This window comes from Silene latifolia, chromosome 6 (genome assembly GCF_048544455.1).
Source record: "Silene latifolia isolate original U9 population chromosome 6, ASM4854445v1, whole genome shotgun sequence".
Taxonomy (NCBI): Eukaryota; Viridiplantae; Streptophyta; class Magnoliopsida; order Caryophyllales; family Caryophyllaceae; genus Silene; species Silene latifolia.
The window spans coordinates 52,651,472-52,661,921 of record NC_133531.1 but is presented as its reverse complement, the minus strand read 5'-3'; the positions used below and the strand labels follow the sequence as shown (position 1 = coordinate 52,661,921).

The following is a 10,450-nucleotide window of genomic DNA, read 5'->3' as shown; positions in this document are numbered from 1 at the left end:
GGTTCATCTGATCCATGAAAACAGCAGCTGCATTCGTCAACCCAAATGGCATCACCACAAACTCATAGTGACCATACCTCGAACGAAAAGCAGTCTTAGGAATATCCTCTTTCCTAACTGGAATATGATGGTAACCTGACCTCAGATCGATCTTAGAAAACACACTAGCACCATAGAGCTGATCAAACAAATCCTCGATCCTCGGCAAAGGATACTTATTATTGATAGTAACCTTGTTCAGCTCACGGTAGTCGATGCACAACCGCATACTACCATCCTTTTTTTTTTACGAACAAAACTTGAGCACACCACGGCGAAGCACTCGGTCGGATAAAACCCTTATCGATCATCTCCTAATATTGCTTCTTAAGTTTCTGTAACTTAACTGGTGCCATACGATAAGGAGCTTACGAAATGGGACCAGTTCCAGGCAACAACTCAATCGAGAACTCTACATCTTGCTCAGGAGGAGTACCAGGTAGATCCTCAGGAAAGACATCAGGAAACTCCTTAACCACAGGAATATATTCTAACTTCAGCTCAGCTGAAACATCTCGAAAACTGCACAGATAGATTTGATGACCCTTTCTACCCAAGCTAACCATCTTCAAATCAGAAGCCCACTTCACCGTAGGTGTAACCCTAACACCCTGATAAGAAACCCTCGAACCCGTAGGACTCTTAAGCACGATCTTCTGATCACAGCACGTAAACCTAGCGTCATAGCGAGATTACCAGTCCATGCCCAAAATCACATCAAACTCCCCTAGTTTGAATTGGACAAGATCGGCAAGAAGGATCTGTTGGAGTGAGTGTCCTCTACAATAGTGCGTCTACATAATAAATCTCGTATAAGGAATATCAAGGATTTATTTTATATATTTGTCAGTTGATCAACGTAAATTGGTAACGCTTGGCTGACTAGAGTTTGACGTTACTGTCATACACTAGTACAAAAAGTCCTATTGATATCGCCTTAGTTACATCATTTCTTAATAAAAACGATGTAATTGTTCATAATAGAGTTATTAACATCGGTTTAAAAATCAAAATGATGTTATTTATATTATATTAACATCGGTTATATGAAAATCAATGTTAATATATTGGCATTACATCAGTTTTCTTAAAACCGAGGTAATAACCATTAACAATTATTTTAAGGGTCTTTAAAATACATCGGTTGAAACCGATGTCACTAAAACGAGTCCTTCACGCGACAAACACGTAATAGTATCTAACCGACCTTTCAGTTACCCCCATAATTCCCACGCAATTCAAAACCCTTCACCCACGAAAACCCTTTGCTTCCCAGTTCCCACATACACAAACCAACGCTCCGTCGTTGTCGCCTCCTCTTTATCCGGCCACCACAATCCCTATCTACCTGATGTGACCATAATTGGCGCATATTTAGCCCCCGAATTACCATTGTTTCCATGCTTTTTAGTGCCTATTTGGGTCATTTCTTATCTTTAGTTCTTTGTTTTTCATATTCTTTGAGATTTTGATCCCTTGGTAGGAAAGGAGTAAGAATCTTGCATTTTCATGGCAAAACGAGGCTAAATTGATTGTATTCAATGACCAAGCATCAAGAAGAGACAAGACTAGAAGGCCTTTGTACATATCATAGTAGAAGAACAATGTTGAGAAAGGATCCTTGCGCCCCAAGGAAATCCCCAAGGAATTTATGAAGAAAAGGGAAGAAAAGAAGAAGAATTGACGCTGACCAACAATCCGAATGGATTGCAGACAATCCGTCCGTCCAGCCAAGACAATCCGAGCGGCCCTCCTTGGAATCCGCTCGATTCCCCTCAACAATCCGAGCGTCCCTCTCCCGAATCCGCTCGGATTGCACAAAAATCTGGCCGTCCCGACTCTAATCCGCACGGATTCCTGCACAAAGACGGATTTCATTCTTCAAGCTACAAAAAGAGAAGCCCTTCTCTCAGAAAATACCGGAGTCTCCTTGCTCAACTTAAAAAGTGTAATTACTAGTTTAGCCCTTAGTTAACCCTAATGCATCCTCCCTAATTTTCGCTATAAATACCCCATTAGGCTAATTAGAGAAGCATGTTCTTTTTATCAATAATTAGTGTAGTTAATATCAATCAAATCTCTCTTCAATATTGTAATCAAGTATTAATCAAGTTTTAATCCAAGTTTTAGTTCTTTAATCTCTCTCTTGTTCTTCCTTTATTTTGGGTAATTGAAGATTATTTGGGTTATTATTGGGAGATTGACAACCTCTCAATCTAGGATTCAAGTACTTCTATTATTCTTGCTTTATTATTGGAATCATTAGTAGGTATAATCTCTTAATCCCTTTTTAATTATTGTTAATTACTTTCATTTATTCATCATGTTTCATATTGTTGGTATGATTGACAACCTTGCTAGCATGATCAACATGATAATGAGTGAGTAGTCTCTTAGCTAGGGTTTAATGGGTGATTAGGGGAAACCAACATGGGGAATGATTCATGCTTAAATCAATATGCTTTCATATCTTATTTGCTTGCTTGTTTTGATCTTAATACATGCACATGTTATATTTGATGAAATGCTAAGCCTATGAATCCTTGCATTTACTATCATCTTCTATCTTTTCAATGAGACTTGTAAGACATAACCCAACTCGAGTCTTGTTAGACCATGCATGTGTTGAGTAGGAAAGATTAAGTCGACTTGTAGGTGTTGTACAATCTAATCGATTCGGCTCCGGGACCTAAACTTTCCTAGGATTGTAAGATATAACCCAACTCAATCCATCACAACAATAATTGCTTGCTTATAATTTGAGAACATGTTTGTATGATCATATCCCATGATTCCCCTATGACCCCATGACACCCTAGTGCTTTTAATCAATTGTTTACACCCCTTTTTATTCATCTTGCTTGTTTATTTTCATTGTTATTCTAGTTTAGTAACCTTCTACATCAACCCAATTTGTGACACCCCCCTAGACACTACTAGTTACAATAGAATTCTCATTTCAATACCCGTCCCTTGGGATCCGACCTTTACTTGCCTCTTCACTAATTGTAGAGTTGTTTGTGAAGTATAAATTGTGTTTTGTATCGACCATTGACCAACGACCACATATACTTAATTGTGAACACGAAATGGCTTCGATCAAAAATGGCGCGTTGCCGGGGACGGTGTTTAATTGATTTAAGATTTCTTTTTATTGTTATTAGTTGTGTCTTTCTTCACCTTGGGGAAGTAAAACTCCTCAAGGTTTGTTCTAATTGTTTTTGAGTTGTTTGATATTTTGCATGTCTAGAAGGTTACAAAGTGATTTGTTACCTTTTGACCGTGAAATCGAAAGAACCTTGACGAATAATAGGAGACTTGTTAGGAGGAATTTGAGAGGTGTTGGTGAAGTTGTTCAACCCACTAGTGAGTTTGTCAATCCTTTCGCAATAGAAGGAGAAGAAAACCCATTACGCAATATCCCACAAAATCCACCTACAATGCCTAAATTCTCGTCACACTCTATACCCACCGAGGAGAATCTACCAAATGGTACTCCTACACCGCAACATCTCACCGGTAATTTTATTGCCAAGTCCGCCTTCATCCAACTAGTTGAGAGGAGCCAATTCGGGGGAATGCCTAGTGAGGACCCTCATTCTCATATGGAAACCTTTTGCGATTATTGTGATGCTATCTCTCAAACGGGCGTGACTTAAGACCAAATTAGATGGGTCTTATTTCCTTTTTCGTTAATCGGCACTGCAAAGCAATGGTTGAAGGGCCTTGATAAGGCCACCCTTGGAATAGATTCTTGGAAGAAGTTAGCTCTAGCTTTCTACAAAAAATTCTACCCACCGGAAAAGACTAACATGCTAAGAGCTCAAATTACGGGTTTTAAGCAAAGGGATGAAGAATCTTTGTATGAAGCTTGGGAGCGGTTCAAAGGTGTTTGTCGCTCATGTCCTCACCATGGACTTAGCGAATGGTTTTTAGTGCAACAATTTTGGAACGGCTTATATGAAGATTCAAGGAACATTCTCAATATGGGATCAAATGGAATGTTCACCGAAGTTGATGACAATCAAACATGGAACAAGATTGAGGAAATGGCGGTCCATAATTCACAATATAGTAGACCTCGCAAGGCTACTAGAGGAGGAAAGCATGAAGTGGACTCCGTTACTCAATTGGGTGCTCAACTTAGTGCTCACATTGACACAATCAACTTGAAGTTTGAACAAGCTATGGCTAGACTTGAGGAAAACTCGAAATCATCAAAGCATCATGTCAATGCCATGACGGCATCCTCATCAATCCCAAGTGGGATATGTGAGAATTGTGGAACTTTGGGTCATGACCCAAGTGAGTGTAGGGGAACAACCGAGCAAGTTAATGCTTTCCAAGCTTACAAAAGTGGTACCCCTTATTCAAATTTTTACAATGAAAACACCAAGTTCCATCCAAATCTCTCATACAAAAGCCAAAATGTTCAAAACCCTCAAACAACATACACTCCACCACCCATGAGGAACCAAAATCAAAGACCCTTTTACAATCAAAACCAAGGTTACCAAAATCAAAATCCATACAATCACCAAAATGACCAAGGTTTTGATGTCCAAAAAGCGGTCCTCCAAATGCAAAAGAATCAACAAGAATTTTTCACTCAAATGCAAAAAGATAGCCAAGCAAAAGACACCACCATCAACAACATTCTAGCTCACACCAAGATGTTGGAAACACAATTGACTCAACTAGCATCTTCAAGCTCACAAAGACAAAAGGGGCAATTACCACCACAAAGTAATCCCCCTAGACATGAAACGGTTAGTGCCATTCACTTGAGAAGTGGTACAAGATATGAAGCACCGAAGGAGCAAGTTGAGGATGAAGTTGTGGAAGCTAGTGAAAAGGAAGAAATTGTGCAAAGCCCCAAAGAAGGGGAATCATCAAAAGAATAAAGTTCAAAGAAAAATGAAGACAAGGCCAAAGAGAAGGAGCCCATTGTGATTAGACTTCCTTTTCCAAGTCGTCAAGCCAAGCCCAAATTTGATGATCAACTTGGAAAGTTCATGGAAATTGTGAAGAATTTAGAAGTCTCAATTCCTTTCACGGAATTAATCAATCACGTACCGGCCTATGCGAAGTACATGAAAGATATCCTCACAAAGAAGAAGTCGATCCGGAAACTTGAGACTATCGCCTTCACTAAGGTGAGTAGTGCAATACTTCAAGGGAGTTCACCTCCAAAGTTAAAGGATCCGGGAAGCTTCTCAATACCGTGTACCATTGGCGACACGACGATCAACAAAGCCTTATGTGACCTAGGGGCTAGTGTGAGTGTCATGCCGTACTCGGTGAGTAAAAGGTTGGGAATGGGAGAGCTTAAATGCACCAACATCACACTCCAAATGGCCGATAGATCGACGAAGACACTATTAGGGATATGGGAAGATGTCCCCGTGCGAATTGGGAAGTTTTTCATCCCGGTGGACTTTGTCATTGTTGATATGGAGGAAGATTCCAACATTCCAATCATCTTAGGAAGACCTTTCCTACACACCGCGGGTGCGGTGATTGATGTGAAACATGGAGAGCTCACTCTAGAAGTGGGAGATGAAAGCATAACTTTTAATCTTGACAAAACCATGAGAGCTCCTCGTTTACATGAGCCATGCTTCATGATTGATCATTATAGCCGAAAAGATGAAAGGAAGAAATCGGAACTCCAATGGAGGAAGAAAATTGAAGATGCTCCATTCAAAGAGCAAGTGAATTGTGACAAGGAGAGCTTGCAAAGCTCATCAAAATCAACCAAGGAAGAAAAGGAAGGCCTCATTGGCCAAGAGAAGAAATTGGGAGAGTTGTCTCCATCTAAGCAAGAGATTTTCAATGATCAACTCAATGAAGTTTGTGGTCTTTGGGACGACGAGTTTGAAGGGATTTTTAATCCCTACATTGGGCATGCCATCGATCATGATCAACAACAAGAGCCACGGTCTATTGAGGACCTCTACCATAATAATGAACAAGCTTTTGATTACTTCTTCAAGGTGTTGAGCAACATCAACAACACCTTGAACATGCCCCCTTGACATCTCATCAAGAATGAGAGTTTGGTGGAGTCCTCCCTAAACCACCACTTGTAAATATTTCTAACTCCCTAACTTACATTTCAATTTTTGCATTGCAATTTTTTGTCATTTTTGGATTTTTATTTACTTTGATCAAAATAATTGTCATGTAAGAGAGAAGTGAGGGAGGGACTAACGACTTCAATTGATGTGTAGTGCCTTACCTTAGTGTGGGGATGGGAATTGCCTAGGCTATTCATGCCTTAGTAGTGCCCCCACAATGAAGAACACAAGAAATGAAGAAGAATGGAAGAATGGTAAAGGGAAATGCATTGTGCACGAATGGAAGGAATCCGGGTACAAAGGACCAGAATCCGAGCGGATTGTACCAAATCCGCCCGTCTTCAACAATCCGAGCGTCCTGACCAAAAGACGCCCGTCCTGAGCTGAGCTGAAATTGAAAATTTCTTGACTGTAGAAGAATCCGAGCGGATTTCTGGAAAGACGCCCGTCTCATAGAATCCGTCCGTCTTGTGAAGAAGACGCCCGTCTTTGCAGCTGAAGAAAACAAAGAAATTTCTCTAGACTGAAATCCGTCCGTCCTGAAGCAAATCCGCCCGTCCCATCACAGAAGAATCCGAGCGGATTCCCTAGAATCCGCCCGTCTTTAGGCGAGCTTCTGAAAATTTTGAAGCTGCAGAATCCGCACGGATTGGGCCTAATCCCCACGGATTGCCCCTGCGTTTTCGAAAATTTCGACTTCTTTAAATACCCTCCCACCTTCATTCCTTCATTCATTCATTCATAAACACTACCCTAAACATCAAAACCCTCATCCTCTCCATCACAAAAACAAAAACCCTCAACAAAATCCACCAAAATCAAATCAAATCATCCTTCAAACAACAAATCAATCACTCCATCTTCAATAAAAATCAAAACCAAGAACAAAATCTTCAACCTTTGAGTCGATTTTTGATTTCATAAAGGCAAAGCCTTTCACCTTCAAATCGATTTGGGCATTCTACAAATTGAAGATTTTTGATTCTTTTCTTGGTTAGTTCATCAAATGGCAAGGACAAAGGGAGCAACAAAGGCACCAAAGGCAAAGGCTCTCTCTCAAAGGCAAAAAGCTCTCCAAACAAAGAAAGCTTTGGCAATGGTGGTATCAACACCAAACTTGGAAGTGCAACAACAACAACAAACTTCTATGGGAGCATCACCTTCTACTCCGTGTCGATCAACTCTTGCATTATCCGGAGGTAACTTTTATTTCCGATACCCATAGAAAGACATTTGCCAAGTTTGCTATGAAATCAATTCAATCCACCAAATTCATATGTAAAGATGCTTTGGAGAAATTGGGTGTTCTTGAACAAACAAAAGCCTTTTTCAATGCCATGGGTTTGAAGAAATTGTTTGAAACAAAGGAATCGACATACCCTTCCCTTGTCTTGGAATTCTTAAGTTCTTTAAAAGTTACCAAAGTTGAGGATAGGGAAAATCTTGAGTTTCGTCTAGCTAACATTAGTAGACGCATTACCTTTAAGGAATTGGGTGAAATTTTGGGTCTTAGCGATGAATCGAGATATCTTAAGCATTATGGAAAGTATGACCCCGAGCCTCTTTGGGAGGCAATCTCCGGGAAGAAATTTGATGATTTTCATGCTTGTCGTGCTCTTTTGGTCCATCATCCGGGCATAAGAGTATGGCACAAAGTTGTGGGAAATACCATAATTGCTAGGAAAGACACCAATCATTTCACAAGACTTGATTTTATTCTCCTTGAATCGGCTTTGAATGTCGGAAGAATTCACACCAAGCCTTTCAATTCTTTGAGGCTATTGGTTGATAGATGGCTTAATGTTGATAATGGGAAGAAGGGTACGACCGTTATTGTCAATGGCGGCCTAGTCACGGTCCTAGCTAAGCACTTTGATCCTAATTTCAATAAGGATAAGAAGTACAAAGCAAAGGAAGGTGGCCATCTTATTAATATGCACATTATGATTAACAAGTTCAAGTGGGTTGCCCATAACCCCCTTGACACTAAATATGGATGGCTAACTAGTGAAGCTAGATCATTCACCTTACCCTCGATGATTTGTCGCCTAAGTGTCCACCGGACCAACTATCTACTTCCCCGATCCGAAGAAGCCGAGTACATCATTCAACAACAAAGGGTGATCATGAAACCCCCTCCTCTTCCATTGTTACACCGCCTTACCCCTTTGTGTATGAAGAGTTCAAACCGGAAGGAGTTGAAATTGGGAAAGACTATGTCACTCTTCTTATGCAAGCCATGCACAAGCAAGCTTATGAAGAGCGGAAGAATGCATATTTGGCTCAATATCCTCCCCTCCTAAATTTAGCTAGGCAAGGACTCCATGATCCATCTTGTCCTTTGCCTAGTTGGGCGGATAAAGAAGCCTTGTTTCCGGGTGCATCTAGGGACGTGGTGGAAGACAATGAGGTTGTTGGAAATGGTGAAGAAATTGATGATAATATTGAGGAAGAAGCAAGTGGAGATGGAGAAGGAGATGGAGAAAGAGATGGTGAAGATGATGATGAACAAGATGAAGAAGAAAGTGCCAAGGAAAGTGGCAATGTGACCACTTCTCATGAGGGAAGTGATGATGATGATAGCATGATGGAGGACTAGCAAGCCTTGGAGATTCCTACTCTCCCACGGTTTGTCTATATCTCTTTGTATTTTATTTCATTTTGATCATTGTTGGTTTAGTCCTAGCAACATCAAAGGACTCACACCTCGGTACCATTGAGGTGTTCTTTATTGTTCCCATTTGTAAAATCCAAAATGACAATCTAGTTTCATGCATAGCATAGTGTGTGCATGAACTATACCCATCCTTGAACATTAGCAATAGTGTCTCATTTGGTTTGGGGAAGTTAATGCATACACAACGGGAGGTAATCTAAATTATCCTCTCCGTCATAACAAAAACCATGCATCATGTAGTATAGCTTAGTGTAGAATTGCATTTAGTATAGAAATCATGCATCATCTTTGCATAATTTCCATCATTTTGGCCATTGAGGACAATGCCCATATTAGTGTGGGGATGGGAATTCTAACATTTAACTCTTATTCAAAAACCCATAAAAATTGAAAAATTTCAAAAAATCATAAAAATTGAAAAATCGAAAAACCAAAAACAAGTTCATTTCCTTTGTATATATTGTCTTGTATATATTGTGTTTGTTTTATCCTTGTTCACTTTGATTGACTACGCCACATCCGAGACATGAGGATATTGAAGACCGCATGGTATGATCTTTCCAATCTCCTTTTTCCTCTTTATGTTAATGACTATGTGGCTTTATTTTGATTGATGCGGTAAAACAATGTGAATTTAGGATTGCATTTTGTTTATATGGCATATTAGTTGGTAGAATCATTTGCATTAGGATGTTTAAATGCTAGTTGCATCATGGCATGTAGTTTGCATGTTAGAAAAATTTTGCGAAACCGTCTACTTGGGAAGCTTGACAAGTGTATATAGGCCCTAGTAGATGCTTTTTATTCTTAAGACTTTGCTTGTTAGAATACTTGTAAAACACCCTAGGATGTGTCATGCTAGTATCCTTTGACCCATGGTTTAAGGCCTAGTCAAGAGTACCTTGTGGTGTGATAACTCCTTGGCTACCGTTTATTCCAAGGTGACCCTTGAAACCATGCATACCTCCATCATTCATCCATGTTCTACCATATTTTTGTCATCAAAGGGAATGGGCACAAAACAAAAAGAAATCAATTTGAGTTCAAAGAAATGAAAAGTGAAAGAAAGTTTGCAAAAATGCATCAAATGAAAAGAGGAGCAAAAATAGACTCCTAAAGCTTCAAATATAAGGCACCCTCGTTACTAATTGGGGTGACTTTGAAAATGTTCAAAAAGAAATGCAAAAAAAAAAAGTTGTCAAGTATTGAAATGCCAAAAATGAAAAGAAATGACAAAAGAAAGTGTTCTCAAATGTTATATGCCACAAGAAATTGGGGGAAAAACAAAAACAAAAGCAAACTCCCAAAGTGAAACTCAAATATCTATTGATCCCTTTATCCATCGTATCCATTTTTGTGCATGGTAGAGAGGGGACGACCCTTCTTCTTGTCTAGGCAAGAGGGGGAATTCCGCGATCCTCCAGTGTTTCTAACACCATAGGGAGTCTATTCTTGACAAAAGCATTTAACGATTGAGGACAAAGGTACCCTAGCTTGACACAACTTGGAGGTGATTTATTGGTATCCTTCTAGGCTTAGTAGTTTGAACAAATTGCATCTATGAAGGATTGTGTACCCTTGAATTGCTTCCCTTGTAGATAATTTCCGCCACTTAGATGAGGAAAGTGGCTATTCTTTTTGTAGATGCATCCAT

At 39.7% G+C, this 10,450-nt stretch overlaps 1 non-coding gene across 1 annotated transcript; it reads right to left on the bottom strand.

The window, feature by feature from the left end:
• Positions 1 to 3,851: 3,851 nt before the first annotated feature.
• On the bottom strand, positions 3,852 to 3,958 carry LOC141589136 (small nucleolar RNA R71). The gene has a single exon (XR_012520086.1). It is a non-coding gene; the product is annotated as a small nucleolar RNA R71 (small nucleolar RNA).
• Positions 3,959 to 10,450: the final 6,492 nt, after the last annotated feature.